At 36.5% G+C, this 26,346-nt stretch overlaps 1 protein-coding gene across 6 annotated transcripts in view; it reads left to right on the top strand.

The window, feature by feature from the left end:
- The window catches only part of SGCD (sarcoglycan delta), a 1,401,159-nt gene that overhangs the window by 855,632 nt on the left and 519,181 nt on the right, over positions 1-26,346 (top strand). For all 6 annotated transcript variants that reach the window (XM_023528634.1, XM_023528637.1, XM_023528635.1 and 3 more), the window contains one exon: positions 12,965-13,125. The gene's annotated coding sequence lies outside the window, so the exon portion shown is untranslated. The remainder of the gene's footprint in view (positions 1-12,964; positions 13,126-26,346) is intronic.

The following is a 26,346-nucleotide window of genomic DNA, read 5'->3' as shown; positions in this document are numbered from 1 at the left end:
CATGGTTTATTATTTCAGGTTTTTGTTACTCTTTCCCATACATAAAGAACCCATAGAGAAATGGCCAGTTTCAGAAATGTCTTCTTCATTTTATTCTTTATATTATTGTACTTATTTCTCTCTAACAACGATAATGACACCAAATCCTCCGAGTATAGGCAGCAGTGTACTGGTAAACCAGGTCTCCAAAAAGAATAGCCTTGTTTTATAGTATGTGCCGATGTTCAGTGTAAATACCTCCCAACTCATCTGATTTAACAACCAGCTCACAAAATCTTTGAAAATTTAACACGTAGCTCTTGCTAGCTGGTTTCAGCACACCATGATAAGTCTTTGATTTCATCTCTCAGATTCACCCTGTAGTCATTTGCCTTCTTGGGGAGCAAACTCCTTTTGGACACATTCTTTCTTCCGTCTTCTCCCTTCATGTCTTGGCTGGCTGGCTTCGTCCTCCTCCTTTCAGCCCCTGTGCAGATCTCAGTCATTTAGTTTTGTCTGGTTCTTCTCTGGTGGTAAGGGTGGTGCAGTGGAGAAGTGGAGTGGGATGTGGGAGATGGCAGAGCCATGCTAGCTAGAGGTCTTGCTCTAACTTTAACTTTAAAAATAGCTTAATCTATTTAATCTTCCTAATGTAGACTGCATGGTGTTGTGTGGTCTCATCCCAATTTATTTTTTCCATTGAAATTGGTGATAATGCCTCATTCTGGAAATGTGTAACTCATCCATCCATATATGACTTCTTTAAGTTCCTTGAAAGCAGGATTTTTCTCTTCCAGGCTCTTCTGCATGTAGTTTCTTCTGCCTTAAAAGGTCTTCACATCCCTTCCCTTCTTCTTATGTTTTCATTCAGAGAGATACTCTTTAGCCTCAGATCTCAAGGAAGCTCCCCTCTCTATGATGCCCAGGGTGGAGGTTATCCCTTAGCGATCCCACAAGGCCTTGCACTTATTCTGCTAAGCCATTTATCACTCACTGTCAACACAGGGACAAGACTTTCAGAGTTATTCCATATATATTTGCCAAATGAGGAACCATGGCTTTGGAAGACACCTACAATTAGGAATCAAAAAATCTTACATCATTGGGGGCATGTCGAAAGATCTCTAAGACTTAGTTTTCATTTATACAACATTGTGAGTTTCTGTTCCTGAATTATCAGGAGGTACTGATTCACCTATACTTTGGGGATCAGTGGTAGAGTGTAATATTTAACATATCCCTTTGTATCTGACTTTAAGACATGAGAAGCAACACGGTGTCATGGTTACGAGTTTGGACTCTACAGCCAAATCACTATGATTCAAATCTCAGCATTGCTATTTTTATCAGGTGTTTTCCCCACCTGTGAAGTGGAGATTATAATAGAATCCTCTTAATAAGTTCAATAGGAGGAAGAAACTAGTCAATACATATGAATGACACTTGGATTTTATAATTACTGTTACTGATTATTTTTTTCTGTTCACTGATTTCCCTAAGGCTTTATTATATTTCTTCCCTTGCAATTATAATAGCCATACTTCTACTTTAGATTATTTGTACTAAATTTCTATCCCAAATAACTTCCCAATATCACATTCTAAAAAAAATAAATATCTTTCACTCATAATGTTTTTTCCTTCCTCTCCCTATGACACCCGTTGTGTAACTCTTTCCAGGGATTCTGGGACATGATACAGTATTGGGTTGGTCATTAGTATCAGCATAATGAATTTCAGAAAACATGAAGCAGTTTCTTCTATTTCTTCTCAGAAATGAGCTTTTTCATGTACATGGGCAATTTTGTTCTTCAAATAAGCTCTCTCTCCCCCATATCCAAGATAACCTTTCAAATTTATGTAATGGTTTGTTCCATTTTAAGGGGTAATTGTCTGTAATGTTTTATTTTTAGAGTAATATCCAGTAATTTTCGGAAGCAGGAGCTTGTCATAAAATCACTGAAATATAAGTAATATTCTAACTGCTCTCGGAGAGTGGCTCAGTTGATTCCAACCCTGCTTGAGAAGTGAGTTTAGCATCCAGGTTGCCAGCTTATGTACATCATGAGGATAAATTATGTCGTGAAATGTCTGAGATTTGGGGTGAGGAGGGAATAATGAGACGGAGCACTTACATAAGAAAAAAGACTTACTAAAATATATGGCTCCAGCAGATAGGACACATATTAAAGGAAGAAATTACTTAACACTCCTGGAACATTTGGAGCATATCTGAGCCAATGAACCCAATCTCCTCATGAATGAGAAAAAAGAACCCGTCTCATCCACAATCATCAAATTTGTTTTCATATCTCTTTTTGAGGGCATGTGGAGTAAAGATCATACTTTCTGTTTTCAATATGCTTAAGACCATGAGGCCAGAAGGATCAGTAACAGAAAGGTGGCCAGTATGTCCAGTGCACCTTGAGTAGGTGGAAATGTATGATACAAGAAGAGACTGGGGAAGTGGGGGCCAGGTCTCAGGAGGTCTTCCAAACCATGGTAAGGATTTGGGCTTGATTTATTTTGGGAATGATTGTGAGAATGATTTATTTTTAGAAGCTAATTCCTGCTGAATGGTAGGAAATGGGTTGGGGACAGCCAAAGATGAATTAATTAGAGACCAGTTGGAAGACTGTTATAATGACCAAGGCAAGTGAAGACCTGCTTGTTGTAGCTCAGTCTAGGAGAGGAGCGTGTCCCACAGCAGGTGGAGAGCACCAGTTAATGTGAGAGGCGTTGCACACAAGCTGATTGGTGGCAGTTTGCTTACTTCTTAGTAAGATGACATGTTGTTGTTCATGTGAAAGGACTTGGAAAAAAAGCAACCACAATTTATCCTTTAAAATGTGTATTATGTGTGTATAAGTGTATGTGCATGCATGTATTAGACAGATAAACTGTAACTTTGCCTTAAGTTTATTAAAACTGAATTCTAGAAGTAGAATTTTATTAAAGCTTTCCTATGTGATTGTGAATGAGTTCGAGGATATACCCATTTGTTTTCCTTTTTAATAAACCATTTTCTTCTCTTAGAAATTTTTCAACTTAGAACTTGAAGTGAGTGAGATGTAAAATTAAGATAGACATTTTTGGATTTTTACCAAATGGTTCATGTAAGTTCACGAGCATCACTTGGTGCCAGATGGCTAAGAACAATTATCGGGCCTTTCTTTCGACTTTAATGTTTCAGAGGACTTTATGATAAGTGACTAATTTAGCTTCACATTCGTCTAGTAAGAAGGGTGAGGGAAAAATAATAGCCAATCTTGTAAGGCACATTTATGTAGTTCATAGGACTCTGTGGATTCTCAGTCAATATTAAATAGTAGCTTAGCTTGTGCTGTGGTGGGAAGCAGACAGTTTGAGAAGGCTTACGGTCAGCAAACCTGTATTTCCCAGTACTCCATACCTAAACTTAAACTTAAAGAATTTTTATGGTTTTGTTTCTTTGTTTTGAAAATTGAATACCAGGCTGCTAGACCTGTCATTTGTCTTTCTCCTTTCAACAACCATATGGTATTATGCTTCTTTTATAAGCATGAGAAACTGAGGCCAGGATGGGCTTAAGGTTGCAAAGCAGGGATTTGGTTCAAGGTTTGAATGACTCCATTGTCTTTGCTTTGAAGTTAAATGACAGCTTTCCTCTCTTTGTCAAGATGATGAGGCTGTTCCTTTTCTTCGCTAGGTATTTTACCATTTTACTGGCCTACAAAGTGTATCTGCATTGTTTTATATATAAACTCTCTGTAATCTACTTCTTGATGGGGCTAAATATGTGTCTGAATCTAATTTAATCTTTCTGGTTTCTAATGTGATTTGAATGAAAGCTTATTTCCAATGCAGTGGTTTTGCAATTATAGTGGAGTCTCAGTTTATGTGCTTTTAATTTATGTAAATTCAACAGTACATGCATGGCAAATAGAGAACTATTTAAATAGTGCAGAGGATTCGGTCCCCTGTTCCGTACAGTGAGCACATGCCCTACAGTAAGAGGGGCGGCCGGATTCTGCTTTTGTCTCTGTCTCAGTCCTTTGGCGGACCTCTTACAGGGTGAAGACTTTGTCTAAATGAGTGATATTTTGTTTTTCAAAAATACTTTTCACACTACAAGGCCCCTAAGATCAGTCTTCACTTGCTGTTCAACCAAGCAAATAACTGTCCGCTACAAAACTGAAGGAAAGAATTTTTTTAAAAAAATTTCTCTATTTAACAAACAGTTAATGAAAACTTAGTGAATAACTAAAAAAATCCCTACTCATACAGAATTTACAGCTGAGTGGCTTTTGAGATCTATAATGTCAGGCTCAACATGCTGCCCTCTTAAGATATTTTTAGAATAATGTTGGTTATGTGTGATTTCCACTTTAGGTGTTTATTTTTAAAATTAAATCCCTTTATACAGCCACTTTGAACTCAGTTTGGCAGTTTTTTACAAAGCTAAACACACTCTTACCTTATGATCAAGAGATCATGTTTCTTGGAATTTACTCAAAGGAGTTGAAAACTTGTCTACACAAAAATCTGCACACGGATGTTTACAGCAGATTTATTCATGGTTGCCTAAACTTGGAAGCAACCAATATTCCCTTCAGTAGGTGAATTGTTCAGTAAACTGTGGTCCATCCAGACAATGGAATATTACTCAGTGCTGAAAAGAAATAACCTATGAAGCCATAATGGACATGGAGGAAACTTAAATGCATATTTTTACGTGAAAGAAGCCAATTTGAGAAGGGTACATACTGTATGATTCTAACTCTATGATATTCTGGAAAAGATAAAATTATGAGTGAAAAAAAGATCAATGGTTGCCAAGAAGGGGTGGGGGAGGGATGAATAGATGGTGCAACAGGGGATTTGTAGGGCAGTGAAACTCTTCTATATGATACTATTATAAGTGGATACATTTTGAAACCCATAGACTATACACCCAGTGAATCCTAAGGTAAACTATGAACTTTGGGTGATGATGATGTATCAGTGTAATGGTTCATCAGTTATAACAAATGTACCACTCTGGTACAGGATGTTGATGGTGGGGGCGGCTGCATGTCTAGGGGCAGAGAATACATGAGAACTCTGTACTTTCTGCCCAATTTTGCTGTCAACCTAAAAGTGCTATAATAATTACTCTTTGTAAAGATAAATCCCTCCTTGCCATAAACCACAGCTCATCCTGTGTCTTACATATTCTCACCAGTTTTCTGATAATAGATATAATGCAGGTTTGTAGTTTTGCCAAGATCATAGAAATATTTGGTAAGATGCCATATAATATGGCTTGGTCATGAAAGATGAGAACTGGGCATTAGAGGCTTGGTTTCTTGTCACCCCTCTGACCCTCACCACTTCTTTGCCTTTGGACAAGCCATAATCCTTTCCTCTGCAAAGTAGTAGGATTCAACTGACTGATTCCTGATTCCTGACTGATTCTTTTCTTTGAAATATTTTTACTAGGTGATTAAGACTTTTTTTCTAATCATTTAAGAGTAGAAAAATCCCTTCAGTGTAATGAATTCTAAGTCATATTTTTAGTTCTTAAAAAATAAAAATATTTTAATATGTATAGACTGACTACTATCCTGTGTGCTTTCACATAGAGAAGATTCCTAGGATCTTACATAATTCTTTGGGAATTGTTGCAGAATTCTTACATTTATGGTTAAAGCACAAATATTTTACACTGTGTGATGCACTTTGCTTATAGAGGTTATTTTGGAGAAAAAAGTACTCAAAATGACCTAATAAATAGATAACAGGACAGCCATTTTATTTTCAATTTTTATAATGTTTGATATATATTACTCTTTAAACATTAAGGAAAATAGTATATTGAATAGTGTGTGCCTACCACCCAGCTTTAGCAAATCCCAAGATTTTACAATATTTGCTTCTCAATTGTTTAAACAATAAAATATTTTTCTCATACGGAGAAAAATGTTTTTGAAATAAATTTTCCATTTCTCTTTGTAAATGTCACACACTCATTAAGAGAAAAAAAATTGAAAATTAAAGAGGTCAAAATCATACATTATGCTCCCACCTAGAGAAAACTATTTTTACCATTTTCGTCAACTTGCTTTATCATGCAGATGCTATATGTGCTTATATCTGGCCAACAGTTCTTTTTATTTTATGACAGAAAATTTTAAGAACATATTAAAGTAGAAGGAATTGGGTAATGGAATCTTATGCACCCATAAGCCAGCCGCAGGAGTTACCAGTGTAGTGGCAGTCCTGTTTCATACATCACCCAAGCCCCAGTGGAGGTGATTCCCACCCATAATACCATGTCTTCCTTAAGTATTCCAATATTCATCTCTAAAAGGTGACATCCTTTTTATAAATACAATAATGCCATTATTATACCAAATATATTAATTATTAAATACTATCAAATGTCTTGTCACTTTTCAAATTATAATTTTTTTCCATCTTGTTTGTATATCAAGATCCAAATAAGCTCCATGCTTTAAAATTGACTTTTATGCCTCCTAAGTCTCTCTTAAATCATAGGTTCTCCATCACTCTCCATTAGTTTCCTTATAATCTACTTGTTGAAGACAATAGTGTTGTTGGTCCTGTAGACAGCCCCACAGCCTGGATGTTATTGAGTGCATCCCTTTGATGTGTATAACAAATTCCGTAGTCACTGGCGTTTCCCATAAGCTAGCCAATTGAATTCAGGTTGTGTGTTTTTGGCTAGACCATTTCATAAGTGAAGCTCTATATGCTTCCATCAGGAGACATGTGAAATCTTTCTTTTGTGGTGTTAGCAGCCATTGATAATTATTATCTAGAACTACTATTTTATTATGGGTTACAAAATGTTGATATGCAAACCTTATTAACTTGTTTTAATATTTGTTGAAAAACTACAAATAGGAACTTTCATTATTATTTGATTATAAGTCAGGAGGAAAAGTACGGCAAAACCTTGGTTTTCTTTTATCTACTATTTTTAAAATAATGATTTAGTTCTCTAGCATCCTCCAAAGGTGGCCAGTGTTTTTTATTCCTTCTTCTTAGTATCATTATAAATGCATAGATTTAAATATGTCTGTAGCATTTTAATCTTTTGCAATTATTACTCTCATTGATGATCTAATTTTCTCATTCATAATTTGCAATTCTCTTATATGTGTTGAGTTCTTAGGCTATTTGCATTTATTTTCCTTTAAGCTTCCTGTTGCTATCTCTTTTCTATTTTTCTTGACAATTATTGCTGTTTTTCATTTCTATCTTTAGAAGATCTTTATATTAGGATTACTAACTCTTTGCTCTTATGAAATGAAAAGATTACCCCCTCCCAAAATTATATAAGCAATGTAAGAAAATAAATAGCCTAGGAAAACATATTTAAAATTTTTCTCACAGGAAAAAAAAAAGTTCACAGCTTTGCAGGAAAGAGTTTAACAGTGGTTGGAAGTTAAGATGGTGGACTCAAGGCTCTCCTGGGTCCTATTCAACACTCTATGATGTTGCATCAGTTACTTTAACACCTAAACCTTCCCCTTCCCCATATGCACAATGGGAATCCTAATCACACTACATTAGTGCATTGGGAATATTTCACAAACAAATACAAACTCAGCACAGTGCTGGCCCATATAAGCTCAATAAATAGTTTCTGAGACTTCTTATTGATTACCGATAATGATAATCAATTGTACGTCCATTATCCCTCTTGCCCACAGATTATTTGCGTTTATCCAACACATCAACATGGCAGGAAACCTGGTAATTCTTTCTTGTTTGCCACCATGGAGTTAGCAAGGAAATGGTGTAGCTTTTGATGTCAGTCAGGAGAGGGTGTCACATATAAATAATTAATTTATGTCCACGTACTGACATTATGTCTATGCCTTGGCTCTATATTGCATTCATACTCTGTGCCTCAGTGAAATAAACATGACACACATTGAGTTCATGCTCTCAATGACTTGGATTAATAGGCAGGACATAAATGTGTTGTTACTTATATTATGTAAGAGACTCCTATGTAAGAGACAGTTGAGACATTATGCCCATTTAATAGGTAAGAAAATTCATAGCATCATAAATTAATAATATACATGCCTTGTATTCAAACATAGTACCATTGTATTAAAATTACTCCTCACAAAGAACCCTTTGAGGTGTAACTTTAATAATTTTTATATTGTACATGAAGCACTGAGAGGTTAAATAACACACCCAAAGATACAGATAGTGGGTAGGTGAGCCATGAATCAAACCCAGGCAAGGATCTAATACTTTTAACCAGTAATTACCCTTGGAATTTATGGTATCAAGGCAAAATAATGTTCTTGTTTACAGTCACTTAAAATAGTAGGCTTTTGCTTCCTTCTTGTTCATGGTGGTATAATACTGTTGATCTAATTTACATGTGTGACTAATAGGGGCCAGTATTCTTGGGGCGAGGTGATACTTTGTTCTTTATCTTGTTGGTATCTGAAAATACATGGAGAACAGCCAGTTAAAATGGCCCAAGGTAATGTAATCACTGATCCATCTAAGCATGTGGTCCAAGTCTGAACCCACTCTAGCAGATAAGGGGAGTGTGGTGAACTCAGCTGTCATTTGGGTTTGAGGCAGCATAAAACAGCTACTGTTTTGATTTGAGGCCACATGTCATAGCATGGTGCCATTGTGAATTCTGCTGGTATCTATATGGTCTGTTGACAGACATGTATAGAAGTTTATGAGGAGTTATGATTGAATAGGTAAATCACGCAGAGAGCAGATGTATTTAGGGGACTCATATATACATTTGCTATTGTGTTGAGAACAAGTACTGCTTCTCTGGTGACAAAGACCAATTTCCTAAAGTAAATTGTATTTCTAGATATCTAAAATAGCAAATGTCAGACTTGGAGGGATAGAGGATAGGTGTATATGGAGAGAGGTGGAGGTGGGCATCTATCCTCCATGAGCACTAAATTTTAAAAGCATGTCTGAGCCACTGTTGTTACTACCTACAAATTGTCAGTGTCTGACTCACTTTATGAAATTTAAAGTAAACATTTCATTAACTAGCAAGAAGAATACAGATCAGCAGTTAACCCAGATGCTAGGAAATTCTCTAAAATTCCATTGCGGTGTTCAGTGACTTCTCTTCTAGAGGCCCTTTGATTTCACCTTTCGGTTGAAAAAGCTGACCAGTTAAGGACAGAAGGTGCTAGTTCATTGGCAAGAGACACCTGGTGTCTAAAAGGCACTAGGTGTTTTCTATAATCCTTAAAATCAAGTGGCATGGATTTCCTTTTTCCATTCCCCAGCATTTCAGTTGTGTGGTATCCGGACTAGGAATTAGTAGAAGGGAAGATGTTTAATATTAAGCCAGAATACAGTGATTCCAGTTACAGCCGACCGCCTTGATCCCCTCAGTATTTTACATTTTGTGGGCCCAGCATTGTTTCGTTAATGTCGACCAGTAGGAAGTGTGATTAATATTTTGCAAACCAAGACCTACTGCCAGGGGTGACTTGGCTCACTATCTCTGCTGCTCAGGAAGCAACTGTTCCCATGGGTGGTGTGACCTCCTGTATGGCTTCAGAAGAAACATGTCCTCTCCTATGTGGCTGTTTTACTCTGCTTGGCAGAGGCTGAACTTGGCCAGTTTTCACAGTTATATTCTTAGGAGACTAAGTTCTTTCTTTGGAGTTCAAACTATGGCATTTCCGACCATCAGAACTAGGTTTAATTAGAAATAGAGTCCAGGAAAGAGTTGATTGTGATTTTCAGAGTGCTTAGGGAACACCAATAAGCCCCAGGGTTGGTTCTGAGTTTGAATCCTGACTGTCACTTTCTACTTATGTGATTTCAAGTAAATTACTTAATGTCTACAAACGCCAACTTCCTTATATGCAAATGAATGTAATATACATGTTGTAAAGCATTGCTGGCAATGTGGATGCCGTGTGTAGGTATGTGAGGCTCAGATTCATATATATGGTATATGTGGTATACCTAGAATCACAGTTCTTGAAATGCACGTCTTTATGGCCATGTTTCTCCAGGTCCCAGTAGGACCTAACCCTATTGGCAGAGATTTAATTTATAGCTCATCCTTCCCCTTGGTACACTTTCACTTAATCAAGATCCATTTTAGAGTTCTCAATTTTTTTATGTCCCTCTCCTTTCTCCCTGGTCTTGGCCTCTCTGGAGTGTGTATGGCTATGTTTGTGGATTGGTGCCTGTGAGAATTTTATACTCACAGGAATCATTTTCAATCCAGCCCAATCATTAAAGAGGTGTGGTTCATACTCTGCCATCGGAGCGACCGCTAATTGATACCTCTTGAAAAATGACAGATTCCCTGATGCGTTCAAGGCTGGCCGACAGGCAGAGATGCCACCCACCTTGTTGATTAACACTCTCCTCATGGAGACACTGGTAATTTAAGATGTTTGTTGTTCTTTCTTGATATTATTCCTTTTGACAATATCCCTAGTATATATTTTCTCAGTTTATCTTGCTATAACACCACATTAATCCTGTTACAGTTTCCAAAGTTCTCAAAAATGTTAACTTCTGAAGCTTTGTCCTCTGAGCCCAGTGCCCTCTGTACCGTACCATCTGTGTGGCATCTTCTTAATGGATAGTGTATTTGTGGGTTTGGTGAGTACTTATTTTTTATTTGCAGAAGGAGGGAAATAAACCACGATCAACTCAGAAGAGGTGTATGTTGGGTAGGGGTGTGAAGTAACTAAAATGAGCTTACCTCCTGAGAAAACCAAGAATTACAAAATTTTTTCTATTTATCAAGCAGATATGAGACTATTTATATAGGCTCACCCTATATCACTACTTGGGCAAATCAACAACTTTTCTGGAGTTTGTCATGTCTTTCCAAGTCTGAGCAGAAGTCAGGAAACCGCAAAAGACAAAGACCTGCTAGAATGAAATCTTCGCAAAAGTAGGAGTGAAGTATTTAATATTTCTCACATCTCCCCAGTCCTTAACAAAGTGCATGGCAAATATTGTGTTCTCAGGAAACATTTGTTAGTGAATGCATTTTTAGCAAGTCCTTCAGTGTCTTAGAATGGATTGTAAGTTTTCCCTGATGCGTCTTCACTTTTTATTAGGTAGTAGTCTAACTAAACCTGAAAGATAGGTGACATATTTTTATGTTGCTACTCCTGAAAATAGACAGTTTCTTAATATTAGTTGGGACAAAAATAAAGAAAGATGCATTTGGATAGACTGGAGACTGGAATTCTCAAAGCAGTCAGCACAATTTCTTTAATAACTCCATATATCATTGTGCTGAATTACAGCATTGTTTGCTTTCAAAGTTGTGTTTCTTGGCTTTGGAGTGCAGGAATAATTGTAGACTGTGGCTTGACGATTATCAGCCTGCTATAATACCAGGGCCAAGATCATCTTCAAATTGCCAGGCATCAGCAAGAGGATAGGAAATGAACCATGTTATAAAGTTCTCCCATCTGCCTCCAGAAGGTGGGGGCAGTTGGGGTAACGATACTTGTCTGAGCCTAGCGATGGTTCAGAGAAAGTTGCCCAAAGTCACCAAGGGCCTCAACAGCAATTACATGTGATATAAGATGGAAAAGACTCAGATTCTGGTGGGGTGGTGAAATGCAGGTAGATAAAATTATGTAATATCATGCAGAATGTAAGCCTACAACAATAAAAATAAAAATAAAAACAAGCAGTAAACATTTATTGAGTACTTATATCCCACATAGTAATGAATGATTTAACTATGTTGCCTTGTTTCATTTTCATAAGCATTCTAAATGGATAGCTATTTTTATCATCTCACTTTCATAGAAAAATTAGATATTTAGAGAGCTAGAGTGTCTTTGTCAGCATTTCATAATGGTGGAACCAGGATGTGAATACTATGATTATTCGCAAACCTCATTCTTAAATATTGCACTCTATTTCTTAATAATTCTTAGACTGCTCAGAATAAGGGAGCCTGTCTCACTGAAAAGGTAACATTGGAAACAGTGATATAACATAGCAAGGGAAAAAGAGCATTTCAGATAAAGAGACCTGTGAGTGCCTGAGTCTCAAGTGGAGTTAGAGGAACAGCTAGGCCAGCATGGCTGGAGAGGGATAAATGAGAGGAAAGGAGGAGAGAGGAGTGAGAGACAAAGACAGTGGTGACAGAGCTGCACCATGGAGAGGCCTTTTTGGCCATTGCAATGACTTTGATTTTTATTCTAGATGATAGGGAAGGTTTTGAGCCAGGGAATGTCACTATTTACTCAAGGGTCTAATTGAGAGTGCCAGCCTTCTTGTAGTGGTATAGATCTGTAGTGGTACCTTGGACTAGGGTGACAATAATGGAAGAGGTGCGAGTCATCAGCCGCTGGATTTATTGTGAAAATAATGCCACCAGAATTTGCCGATGGGGTGAGGTGTATATGAGAGGGGAGTCAAGGTTGACTGGAAGGGTTTAGGCTGACCATCAGGGTGAACGGACTTGCCCTTGACTGAAGGAATAAAGTAGGAAGACTAACAGAGATGGAGCAGCCAGTGATAACAGGCAGGTTTGGTGTCTTAGAGGCCAAGTGAAAGAAATATTTCAAGATGAAGTGGCACATTGTCCCCTTGTCTTGGTTCAGCCTAGACCACAGCATTAAGCACCTTGTGTGTGTTTACTAAACATTTGCCTGCTTCACTGGTTGAAATATGCCACGGGTAACAATCACCAAGGGGAAATCACTTTCCCTCTCTGATCTTCAGTTTCCCTGTAAGTTAAATGAGCAAAATTGGCTAGTCATGCCCTAAAAAATCCTCCCTGTCTTGATATACTATGGCTTTTCCTGATTTTGTATGATTCCATGATTCTAAACAAGACTGAATCCATTCAGGTGATATGCATTTATGCCAATCGAATCGAAATTTAATGTATCTTCTGTTTAGTTTCCTCAAATGGTCTTGAATTTAATATCACGATTGTCTTTTTTGTTTGTTTTTATTAACATCTTTTTCCTGTAATTTTGCAGACGTGGAAGAAACCTCCATCCTCCGGGCTGTGGAGAAGGTGGTACTGGACCCCTGTGGAGGTTAAGAAAACTCTCTCTGGTGCTGGCCCGAGGGAATGATCTCAACTCCAATGTCGCCCTGAGATCTGCATTCAAGACTCAGGAAGATTAAGACCGCTAAGGTAAGCACTTGTGATTTTGACCTCTTAATTTTTGAGGAAAATACATTTAAAGACACTTAATCATTTTCACAGCCTTTTCTCCTCCTCATCCGTTTTCTTCTTTTTCCCTTCCTCCTTTTAAGCAATGACCTTTTCTTCTGCTACCAGCTTGTGGGATGTGTTGGGATAAAGACATAATGGGAGAAACTGAAGTCTGTGTTGTCTCGGTGACAAAGAGGTGACCAGAGGGCAGTAAGACACAGCGAAGGGAGAGATTTGTGTAGGTATCTCTGATCGAAACAAAAGAGAAATTGGGGCCGGCGCCTACGTGATAAGACTTCAGATCTAGAGATGAGAATTGATGCTGTATAATATGCAACTTCTATTTTTCATTATCCACAGAAACGTAGGCAAAGCATTGCATTATATCTTAAGGTCTTTGAAGGAGCTTTCTTTATACTTCTTTTGGATACGCACCCATGCTGGCAGACTTGAAGTTGTAGTTAAAGAGGTCCCATTTTTTTTTCTGGTTACAATAATAATTGTGTGTTTGTGTATATACACATACGCACATATGTATAACATATATATTATGTAATTAGAGTGGTGTCTACTCTCTATGTGTCTCTGTGTGTGTGTGTGTGTGTGTAGGGACAAATGGAGGAAAGAGAGAGAATCCATTAATGGTGTGTTTACTGAGAGTCAGGTATTGCCCTATAAGTTTTGGGGGGAAAAAATCACAAGTACGACTGATAACATCCATCTAGAATAGGATTTCTGGTCTGGGAAACCAAAGGAGAGATACGTAAAAAAAGGTTTTCTAAGGCTTTGTAGCAAGGAAGGGTCAGGGAGCAGACTCATTCCCAGACTTGTTAGAATCTAAGTCTCTCCGCTTCCCTACTGTATAGAATAGTAGGATTGCGTACACTGCTGGTTAAGAGTGCTGGGACAATGTGGTTTAACTTTCTGGGAACACATGGCATGTCCAAGAGAAACTGTAGATTGTCTATGACAATTTTACTGATAACTCATTTGTTATCATTTTAATTTCCTTTAAAAAAAGAAAAGAAAAGAAAAAGGGAAAACCTCAATCTAAAGGCTTCCAGGAACTGGGAGAACAATGTAGCTGAGGTGTTGCATTGCCTGCCTTCTCATGTCACATAAGGCTACCATATGTCATTATTTGTGCAAGGAGAGGTCCAGAGCTGATGGAAAGCAAATTAGTTCCAGCCACAGGCCTGCTTTCATTTTACCTCTGGATTTCTCACTGCTAGAATAAGTGTGGCATATACTTCTGGCCGATTATGTATAGACCTGTTAGAGGATGAAGCACGCATACTTTCTATCTGATTTTGGTAAACTCCTCCAATGCCCATGCAGAAATTATTGAGCTCTGATATTCACATTGCCTATGAAAGAATGCTAAGAGACTAGTGAAATGTGAGGGTGGCATTTAAATAGACACTTCTCTTTGTTCAGGAGAATTTTTTTTTTCCTAAAGAAGATAAATTATTTTTCCCTCTTTGAATCAGTGCATCCGTAAAGCAGTTTAAGTATACATACTATTTATGAATTCATTTACCATTAACATGGTTTCAAAGGCTAAATAGGTAATTTAACAGTCAGAAGGAAAATGCATACAGTGAACCGTTTTTGAGTCCTTGCACAAGTACAAACATTCTACATAATAGATGTATAGTTGCAGTGCAGTTCTCTGCCTACACATCCTTGATATTTCAGAAAAGAAAGCTAAAAAGCTCTTCTCTGCTTGTCCTAAAAATCTAGAGAAGCTTAGGGGTTTGGGTTGGATTTTGATGATGGAGTTCTTTGCTTTAAGAGTGTTGATCTTTAATTCAGGGTGCCTGTGTTGTGTCAAGAATATTCACCTCAATGCCGACTACTTGAAACATAAATTTAGCAGAGAAAGTTTTAAAGGACTTGGCCATAAAAATGTTCCTGGTTTAAAGACTGATCAACCCTTCAGGGGAAAATAAAGCTCTCTCTGATTGTTGACAGAGCATACAGGGAGAAGAACGTCTAGTTTGCAGTGCACATTTATCACAAGGCTAGATTCAGCTGTAGTGTGTAGAGATAGGTACATGTCTCCGCTCACAGACCGAAACCCAATTTCCTGGAAGGAAGAAGGAAATGAGGCAATGTTGGTATATCAATCTACCATAATGCTTCCTGGCTCCCATGCTCCAGTGCCCTGAGCAGATTTTTCAGATGTCTTTTCAAGTGAAGACAGTATAAATTAGTGGCTATGGGCTCAGACTTTAGAAAAGACAAACTTCTTCATGAACGTTAGAAAAGCCATTTAAGTTTTCTAAGCCAATGCTTTTCAAAGTGTGGTACATAAACCAGCAGCATTGGCATCACCTAAACTTGTTAGGCATGCAAATCCTCAGATCCTTCCCCAGACTTAAGTCAGAACCTCTTGGAATGAAGTCCAGGAATCTTGTTTTTTAAACAAGCTCTCCAAATAAAATTTAAAATCACAGCTAAACCTGTTCCCTGATCTCTGAAAAAGAAGGATGTTTTTTAAAAACCTCATGTCTAAAAACCAAGAAGCTCTAAGAATATTAATGATTTAATGATTGATATAGTTAAGTGTGTATAATTTCAGGAGGCAAACCATAGAGGGGGGAATATAAATTGAATTTCATGAAAATTAAAAGCATCTACTCATCAAACAACAACAACAACAAACTAAGAAAGTAGCCTACAGAGTGGGAGATAATATTTATAACACATATATCTAACATGTACAAGAAGAGGCACTTCATAAAACAAGATATGGAATGACCAATAAACAGTGGTGTTTAACATAATTTGTCATCAGAGAAATGCAAATTCAAAACACAGAGATACCACTACACACCTATCAGAATGGCTAAAAGTCACCAAAAGTTAGGAATAACTGGAACTCTCATATACTACTGGCAGAAGTGTAAGATACTCCAAACTCTGAAAAATCATCTGGCAGCTTATTATGAAGTTATACAACTGTTTAAGATTTAGCAACTCTAGTCCTGAGTATTTATCCAAGAGGATTGAAAACATTTATCCACACATGTTTATAGTAGTTTTATTTATAATGATCCAATGCTGAAAACAACTCAGAAGTCCCTCATTAGGAAAATGGATGAACTCTGACACATTTCACAAAATGGAACACAAGTCAATAAAAAGACACATTCTACTGAAAAATGCAATAACATGGATGGATCTCAAAAACAGTATGAGTAAAAAGCCAAACACCAAAAGATACCAACTCGAGTTGGTATTATTATTATTCCTAATTTGCAGATGTGGAATCTCTTACCAAGAAAAGTAAGGTAACTTTGCTACAAACCAAACTGCTTGGCCACAGAAACTAAATTCAAGAGTAGGTCTGTTTATCACCAAAACACACCTTAACCATCATGTTAGCTGTGGTATAAGTACCCTTGCTTCCATTTTAATTCCGAACCAAGTATGGGACAACAATCCCCCTGCTAAAAAAAAATTAAATTAAATAAAACAGCAACAACAATTTCCCTGCTAGAGGCTTTCCAAATGGCCAGTGAGGGACGATGGTTATTAAACAATGAATTTTATATTTTCTTGATAACTTTAGGGAGGAGAGATAAAAAAAAATTAATAGCAAATATCATTACTGCCCTCAGGGATCATTGCGTTAAAGCACTCTAATACAGTTCGGTTTTCTCAGTGTGACCCTTATTGATTACGAAATAATGTAAATGGTAGTATCAGAAACTGTAAAACATGCAGTTTAGAAAACACTGTATCATGACTGGCAGAGCCAGTGTCATTTAACAAAGAGCACTAGAGTGAGACGGCATGGGTTCAAATGTTGGCTCCTTCACCTTCTGGATGTACGACCGATGACAAGTCACTGAACTGCTCCCAGCTTCAGTTTCTTCATTTGAAGGATGGCGATGATCTTCATGCCTACTTGATATACTTAAAGTGAGGATTAAATAAAATTGTGCTTGTATAGTGCTAGTATATACTGGTTCCTTAAAATCCTTGTATAAATATTAAGCTGTTATTTTTGGTTTTAGAGATCATATGAGCGATGACACTCCTAAGCAGGAAAATGACATGATGCTCTGTTTTATGTGGCCTCTCTTACTCACTGTGTATATCTATGCATTTCCTTAACTTCAGTTGGAAGCAAAATGCTGTAGTTTTCTAAAAGCTGTATCACTTTTATTACAAGTATTTGGAAACCCTGAAAGAAGTTGACCCTGTTGCCAAAAAAAAAAAAAAAAAATGCATTTAATTAATATGTTGGAAATTATTCTGAGGAAAAACTGTCATTAAATGTAGATGTTACATTTTGTCTGAGCAGAGTGATTGAAAGGGAGCCTGGAACTATTTAGCACATTTAAGGAATATCAACAAGGTTAATTGTCTTGAGAAGGAACGCTGAAGAGCTGAATTCCTTTATGCGCCAACTCGATTTGTGATACTGTCATATAAGTTTTCATAAGACTTGGGCATAAGTCTTTATTTTAGCTGTGCTTTTTAAAGTCTCAATTTCCATAATAAAGTTTAAAAGTCAGAGATATTACAAATATGTGCAAGGTAACAGTGCTTTTCCTATGAAGTACAAACTAGTCTATTACCAATCTCTTATATAAGTAGAAAATTTCAACACACCTCCAAAAAATGTTACTAAAGGGAAACTGCTTTTGAGTTTTTGTCATGGTTTCTGATAGTCACTACTAAGTGTGGGAACATGGGTGGTTCAAGAGAAGAAGCTTTCAGATACAGTCAGGGTGTTTGTGTGTGTATACATGCTTATTTCCCTCTTTGGGATCTTTCTCATAAATAAAGTCTTACGCTTGTTTTATGCACATGTTAGCGTTTGTGTAGATCACTTTCATGCTAGTCTGTTCTCTTTGGATGTGGAATGATGGTTTCTATATTTTCTTGGCCTCCCAGCACATTAGCAACACTGGGAAGCCAACTGTTGAAGTCTTTTGACGATCCTTCTCTTACGGTTTTCCTCAGCCTTTGGTAAATTCCTTCTGAAATTCATCATGCATTGAAATTTTATCTCAGATAATAAATATCTTAGTGTCAAACATGAAAGCGTCAGCAGAACCGCTTTCTTGTAAAAGGAGAAGAATCTTTCTGGGAAATCTAGAGAGTTGGTTTCCTTAGCTGGCTTTCTTTCTTTGTTCAGCCAGTGTATACTGAGCACCTTTCCTGAGCTAGGAGCTGTGCCAAGTTTGCTACTTGATGTCTGCATGCCACCTACTCTTGGGTTTCAATTTCCTGGTCTGTAAAATGGGAGTTTGGATCAGGTAAGCCTTAGAATATCCTAGATTTCAGCAAATATTGTTTCATTTAATTTCAAATAAACTAGTAATTAATGGTGATACAGCAACACTCTCTAGGCATGTTTGACCATTATTGGTAAGTATCAGTTAAATATGGAAAATGAAAGTCCAAACAGATTTAGATAAAGAAATGACAGAATTTCTATACAGGACTTCTTGTTCAATTTTATTACCTACTCTATACCATGAAATGGCAGAATACCATTAAGAAAGTCTTATTCGGGATATAGTCTAATTTTTCCTCTAAATATTCTAGAGGTCTTTTTCCCCCCTACCTCTGCTGGTGGCTCTTATGAGGCTATCTCATTTTACAGATAGGGAAACTGAGGGAGGGAACGGTTAAGTAACTCTTAAAACTACCCTGTTCGAATAAGAAACTCTTTTTTTGGTTTGGGGCCTTAAAACGCATATAAAGGGCCTAACTCTACTCACAGAATTTTTTATCCAGCGCTAAATCATACCTGCTTTATTGTTCTTTGATTCTGCTTCTGAATGTGGTAGCGCTCTGCCTTTATTTTTTGTTTCTAATTCAAATAGCTATCATTTTAAGAATAGTCTCTTTTTGACAGTTACTGAAGAAAAGATTTGTGTTTCTCCCCTTGAGCATTGTTTTGCAGTCTGTTTGTTTGCTTGGGCTGAATTTTACCCAAGGCCTTTGAAACTAAAAAAAATCTGAGTTGTTGTTCTGTTCACTATCTTATACAGATTTAGCTGTTATTTGCCAAGTTAACGTGCGCGTGTGCTCTCACACACCCACACACCCCCCCACCCCACTGTCACTACCACCGATGATGTTAAACCCACCTCTACTTTGCCATTTCTTTTTGTGACACTTTCGAATATTCAGACCAGTATTTTTCTCATTTAGCTGATCTATGCCTATTCCATATATTTGTTGAGAAGATTAAGTGGAAATAAATGTGAAAACATTTGAAAAGTGTGACCCCCCACTCCCCCACTGCCTAAAAAATTGTCCAAAGACCTTGCCGTACAGTATAAACATCCTCATTACATTCTGCCTTTTTGCATCATCTCCGGTGTATTCCTACCCTCTCTTTACCTCCAGCCTTTCCACCAGCTGCAGTGACCTTCTCTATTTTTCCAGAAATATGTCATGTCTTTTTTTTAAATCACTTCTCCTTTATACCTGCTGGTCCTTTTGCCTGTACTACCAATCTCTACCCACTGTCCCCGCCCCCCACCTAGAAAAAGTCTGGAAAATTCCTCATCTTTTAAGATACAATTCATGGAAGTTTTCTGGGACTTTCTTGAGCCATATGTCACTTCCTCTCTTTTGACTCTATCTTTTCCAAACCTGCATTATGACTCTTATTATGAAGAGGGGTCATATAATTATTTATAAGTCAGTCTCCTTCATTGTAATGCAACCTCTTTCAGACAGATATTCTTTTTTTTTTTTTTTTTTTTTTTTTAATGAATGTATTTCTAGTTCCCAACTCTGGCTGGCAAATAGTAGATACTCAACAGATACAGGGTTGGGGGAGGGGAACATAAATATATTTCAGCTCAGGAGCCTTATAATCCTCCCAACACATCACTTTAGAAAAAATTAATAGTAACATGGGAGGTAAAATCTGTTTGCCACTTCTGGACTGGAAGATTTTCTTTCTAGAGCTTCCAGAGCTTTTAGTTATTCTTTCCAAGGTGAGGACCTGATTGCTTTCAAAAGGAATACATTTAAGTAACCCTTGCTTTCCTTGTCTCCAAAATATAATTCCTTCCTTGAGAGATTATGAGTCTTTTATTAGAATTTTGAAAAAGTTTAAGAAGCTACCAGACTTGATCCATTAGACTTCAGTAGTCAAGAAGCACTGCTTTAACATTTTACCTCATATGAGCTGTCTGAAGAGCTGTTTGTATAGTTTGAACACTATCTATCTATCTATCTATCTATCTATCTATCTATCTATCTATCTATATCATAAAACTGATCAAAGCTTCCTTCCCCAGAAATAAAAATATAATGTATTTGTTGCAATCACTAATTTTCTGACATCTTTCTTCAATCACACTACATCCTGTTTCTATAGTGAAAGCACGGAATGAATTTGTAAAACATGACCACTTATAAATACACATCATCAGTATAGAATTTCAGGGTGTATTTGGATCCACTTAAGTCCATCCATGCATTAAAAGTTTGGAACCCTTTGTGTAGAGATGTAGAGAGCATTGTAACCTTAATTTTGGGTAAGTTTGTGACTGTAATTTCATTCTCGCCTTAGAAAATAAAATGCACATATAAACAGGAAGACAGTCCAGATAATATTTCAAATCATCTTTGGAAGATAAATGAAGGAAATATTATCTTTTGATATATAAATCATAGTTTAGTAAGACATAAGATAAAACCACTCAGTGAGGCTCAAAAAATTGGGAAAAGTATGGGCATAAAGAAGGAAAGAATTAATTGAATGTCTGACTGCGGTATGACTGATTCCCCTCCCTGACCTCCTCCCAGCAAAAAACTGGAAGACTTTCTCCTGAAGACATTGAGTGAATTTCCTAAGGGAAAAATTAGAGCTTTCAATTAATGGGTGTCCAAGTAAGGTCCTTACCTTTGTATTACAGGGCACCCCAAGCCTGAGATTACTTTTCTCCTTGTCCATCCTTGAGGACAGCCAACTAATATTCTAGCTCCATCACAGCCACAGAGCCCTTAGCCAAGCAGCCATCATATTTGTTGATGGAAACTAGTGGTAAATAGACCTGAATATAAAAGAATCTTAACTATTATGTACATTGAACATATCTCAATTCAACTATATATGATTGACAAGAACACTGAGAAAAATGATTTAAGTATTTGCCGTTTTATTCAATGGGAACATTTCTAGAAATATAGTAAGATGGGATGGGAGACATAAATTGGCTAATTTATTAGTTCTCAATTCCTTCATGCTTTTCTTAGTGTGAGCACCTCACTGTATTGAATAGCATATGATTCTTAGAGATGTTTATTATTATTAATAGATTAAAAATACATAAAGTAATTATTTCATATGGTGTTCAATTTGATGTGTGCCCTAGAGGAAGATATTTGTGATACATTTATTGTGAAATACTGAACACTTTTATACTAGTGTTTCAAAGGTCATTTTCACCATACATGAATTTGTTTCAGATGTAGGTAGTTCTGTATCCTAACCATTATGTAAAATGACTCGACTATAAAACAGAGAAGAAATTTCACCTGCACTAAAATAGTTAGCTCACTCTCATCATTCATTTTTATAATCAACTTTCCTGAGATAACAGATTTTAAATGTATAATTTGAATTTTGACAAATGTGTATACTGCCGCAATAAATATGGAGGACTTTTACTACTTCATATAAATGGTCTTCCAGGGTGTATTCAATTGTCTCTGGCTTCTTTCATTCAGCATGGTGTTTTTGAGATGCATCCATGTCCTCGTGTGTATTAGTAGATTGTTCACTATTTCTCACCAGTATAATTATATGTATATGTCATAATTTTTCATTCTCCTTTTGGTGGACATCTGAGCTGTTCCAATTTGAGAATATTAACAATCATGCTTTTATGAATGTGAACACAAATTAGTCTGGACATAAATTTTAATTTCTTCGTGGTAAATATCAAGGAGTGGAATTGCTGTGTCATGGAATAGGTGTCTTTTTACTTTTAGTAACCCAGTGGTTCTCCAATGTAGCCAACTCCCACTTGATACTCTCACAAGCAATGTGTGAGATCCAATTGTTCTATCTGCCTGCTAACAGATGTATTGTTCACCTCATTAATGTTAACCATTCTGGTTGATGTGAAATGGTATCTCATGTTTTAATTTGCATTTCCCTGTCAGCAAATAATGTTAAGCATTTTAGCTTGTGCTTATTGGTCATTTGTATATTTTTTGCAAAGAGTCTGTTCAGTCTTTTGCCCAGTTTTTTACTGGGTTATTTTTTTTAAATTATCAAGTTGTAGAAACTCTTTAACTATTCCGGATATAAGTTCTGTGTCTTTTATATATATTACAGATAGGTTCTTCAAGTCTGTTACTTGACTGTCCATTTTCTTAATGGTGTCTTCTGGAAGGAAGGTGTTTTTAATTTTGATGAAGTCCATTTTATTCACATTTTCATTTTATGATCTGTGCTTTTTGTGTCCTCCTTTAGAAATCTTTGCCTGACTCAAAATCACAAAGATATTCTAAATTTTCTTTTAGAAGTTTTATAGCTCTAGCTTTTACATTTAGGACTATGGAATTTATTTTTTGCATTTAGGGCTTTTCTGGTTTTAAATCCAACACAATAGCTTACAGGTCCATCAAAAGTTTGGCTACTTTCCCTTGTCTAAACAAAGGCCATCCTTCTCTAGCAAGCTTGTTGCTCAGCTCCAACCTCGTAACTGCCCTCAAGTATGAAATCCACTGGAGTTAGATTCTTTTAGATTTTTTTGAGTCTATAACTCTTCAATGTCTTCTTTAAATGTATATATTAATTTGACCTGGCTGGTTCTTTTCATTGTAGCAGTAGTGACATTTGTTCATGTTCTTCTACATCCTAACCATAAATAAACTTTCATTTCCTTATTCTTAAATAAAAATAAAAAATGACAGACTTACGAAGACAACTAGTTGCATAGGAGAGAAAAATAATCATGATAAACAAATGTGACAAGTGAATTTTGTGTAACCATTGCTAAGATAATGCGAGGGACAGAGGGTGTATTTAAAATCTCTTATCCTTGCTAATAGTAAAAAAGGTAAGTCACCCATAAAACAAGTACAGAACACTATAAAAAAGAAACAATGAGTAAGAAGTACCTATTATAAATTAAATATTTTTTTTCAATTAATGAAATGGTTGAACAATAAATTATAAGTTTCCCAGGACATATTTAGTAAAGAGAATATTTAGTAGAAATAAAAAGAGTTAAATATATTAGATTACTTCAGAAATCCTTCACCCCATTAAAAATACTTCTAGAGATACTAGATAAATTTGGGGAGTGGAATATTTGATTATCAAAGAAATTTTAAAATATGATTCAAAGGAGACAATAGGTTGAATTTACATATCCTGAGCCAAGTGACATAAATAAGAAATAAAGAAATGTTTCTAATGTATTAGCTTTAATTTTCAAAATTCTAATAATAAAATGATCTCAAAAGCTTCTGGAAGGGAGAACAGAAAACCTCATACAAAAGAAAATATTTTAAAACTAGTATCAAACTTCCTTAGCAACACTAGAGTCAAGAAGACAGTAGATCATTTTTTTGTATTTTCTGAGGAAAACTATTTTGAGCCTAGAATTTTGTTCTAAGCCAAACCATAAGTGAGAAAGAGATAAAGGGATTTTAGAGTATCGAGATACCTAGACCTCTCATAATTCTAAATGTATTCCTGAAAATTGAGAATGAAATTCAAGAAGTAATTCTTAAAGATACCAAGAAACCGTGAAACTAACGAAGAGCCCCTTCAAAAAATTTAAGATAGTGTAATAGGGCCAAACAAGTGGGCCCATTGCCCATCACTCAACAGAAATACTCAAATCCTGAGACGGTGTCTTTTGCAGAGGAAAGGAATGTATTGTAAGACTTCTTGACAAGAAAATAGACAAAGCTCAGATCTGTTTCTTCAAAGACTTGAGACAAGTTTTAAGAGGTGAGGGTAAGAAGAGGTTATACATATTTATAAATTTTAATTTAGGAATGTCCGATTGGGTAGTTTTGGAACTTAGCTGATTTAGGTAAGGTATGGGAATAAAAAAAAAATAAAGAAGAATTCCAATCTGGCAGTTTGACTGGTCCATCTGGTATGTCTTCATATTTGGTCTGGGCACTGGATTTTCTTATTACAGACTTCTTGCTTTTAAATAGATCTGGCTGGCAACAGAAGCATCTTAGTTACTTGAGTTCTGTGGATCTTGGTTCCATCATGCTCTCGAGGTCAGTTTAGGGTCATTTGGCTGCAAACTGTGCGTGCTTAAGCATCTGGGACCAGTTTGATCCAGCTTGGTCTGGTGGTCTCCAGAGTACAGTGAGGAGACCTGCTGTTATCTCCTGAATGACATTAAAAAAAAAAAAAAAGACAAAAAATACAACAGTGACAATAACAACAAGAAAAAACTAGTATGTCTGCTTTAGTATTGGGGCTTGGTTTCGATACTGGTTGTGCAGCAGGTCTAGAAAGTGTTTAGTTAAAATCTGAGAAGTCCAAGGACTCTAAGAATGATATCATCAAGAAGAAAAATGGAGCAGGTTGCTACCAGTAGAGAGTTTTGCCAGTGAGCCAAGTGATGTGATGTGAAAAAAGCCTGTGTGTCTTCTGTAAAGGAAAGACAATTAGAAACCACAGATTCAACAGAACATCAGTCTGTAAAAGGAAACCATGACCAAATAAGCATAACAATAAAAAAATAATGCATTCGACTTTTGTGGTTTAGGGGTTATGATATTGAATCCAAAGAGAAATAAATGACATCTTAGTATACTACCTGGCTCACCAATGAACAGTTTATATAGTCATAATACACTCCTTTTTCCAACTTTAGAATCAACCTATAAAGAAAATACATAAACAAGTTAACCAAATGTTATAAATCTTGACAGTAAAAGTGAGGCAAGGTTGACAGATAATGGTAGACACGGAGTCAAGAGAAGGATTGCCGAAGGAAGAGTGAAGGAGTGAATACCTTTAACAAATGGGAAGATGACATTTTTTTGGCCTGAGCTTAATGAACCAAGACAAAAGTTTAGGTATATTAAAGTTACAAGTATAACCACAGAAGAATAATACAAAATTGGAGTAAACAAAGAGGAGTAAACTAAATTCTTTATATCTCATAGAGTTGATAGATGTCATAAAAAGGTAAATTATGAGAGAGTAATATAAGCCTAAAAAGAAGAGTTAATGAGATAACTTTTAGAGATTTAAGCCCAGAGACAGATGCCCAGTTGGGGAGAGTGAGGAAGTAAACTATTATGTTTCAACATACTGTTTTATTTTTTGCTCTGTACTTGTGATCTTTTCGGGGTGGTGATGGGGGGCGGGGAACATTTAAAAGAAGGAATCCACACTCTAACTTCCAGGTTAATGCCTACTGACCCTGACTCACTTTGTCAAAGTATAATATTCAGAAAGTATAAACGTGACTCTCATTCAAATATGTAAGGAATATATGTCAAAGATTTTATGCAACACATTAATGAATGATAATAATAGGAAGGCAGAAAACCTGGATCAAAGAGTATTTGATAGAACAAAGTATCTGTAGACTACCAATAAAAGTGTTTGGAAATGAATTTGAATTAGAGACAAAATGGATTAGTCCTATAGAGCAGCGGTCCCCAACCTTTTTGGCACCAGGGACCGGTGCTCCTATGAGAATCTAATGCCTGATGATCTGAGGTGGAGCTGAGGTGGTGATGCTAGTGCTGGGGAGCACTGCAAATACAGATGAAGCTTCGCTTGCCCACCAAGCAGCTCACCTCCTGCTGTGCGGCCACAGACCCGGTTGGGGGTTGGGGACCTTGTTCAGAGAAATCAAACTGTAACTTTGAGATTATCTTTCTACAGGTCTTAAGTCTTTGTCAACAAGTACCTTCTCAAAGTCAGCTCTAATGAAATAGTAAATAGCAAAGTCAAACACTGGTGAATACTTGTGGAGGGTTAAGTAATCCTCAAGTGAGCTTGTTGAACAATGTGCCAATCTAACTTTGACAGTACTCATTTTATTCTCTTGATTGCTGTTTTGGGTAACTTTTGTTTCTGAAACTACTCAAACATTATCTCATAAAAGTTTCCCTGACCCTCTCAACATGATTTTCTTCCAACTTCTCTGTGTTCCCATAGCATACATCTATTACAACAATAACGACATTTTGAAATTGTTGAATTTAGGT

Source organism: Pteropus vampyrus, unplaced genomic scaffold (assembly GCF_000151845.1).
Source record: "Pteropus vampyrus isolate Shadow unplaced genomic scaffold, Pvam_2.0 Scaffold30, whole genome shotgun sequence".
Classification (NCBI taxonomy): Eukaryota; Metazoa; Chordata; class Mammalia; order Chiroptera; family Pteropodidae; genus Pteropus; species Pteropus vampyrus.
Note: the sequence above shows the minus strand (reverse complement) of the source record. Positions and strands in the feature narration are given on the sequence as shown.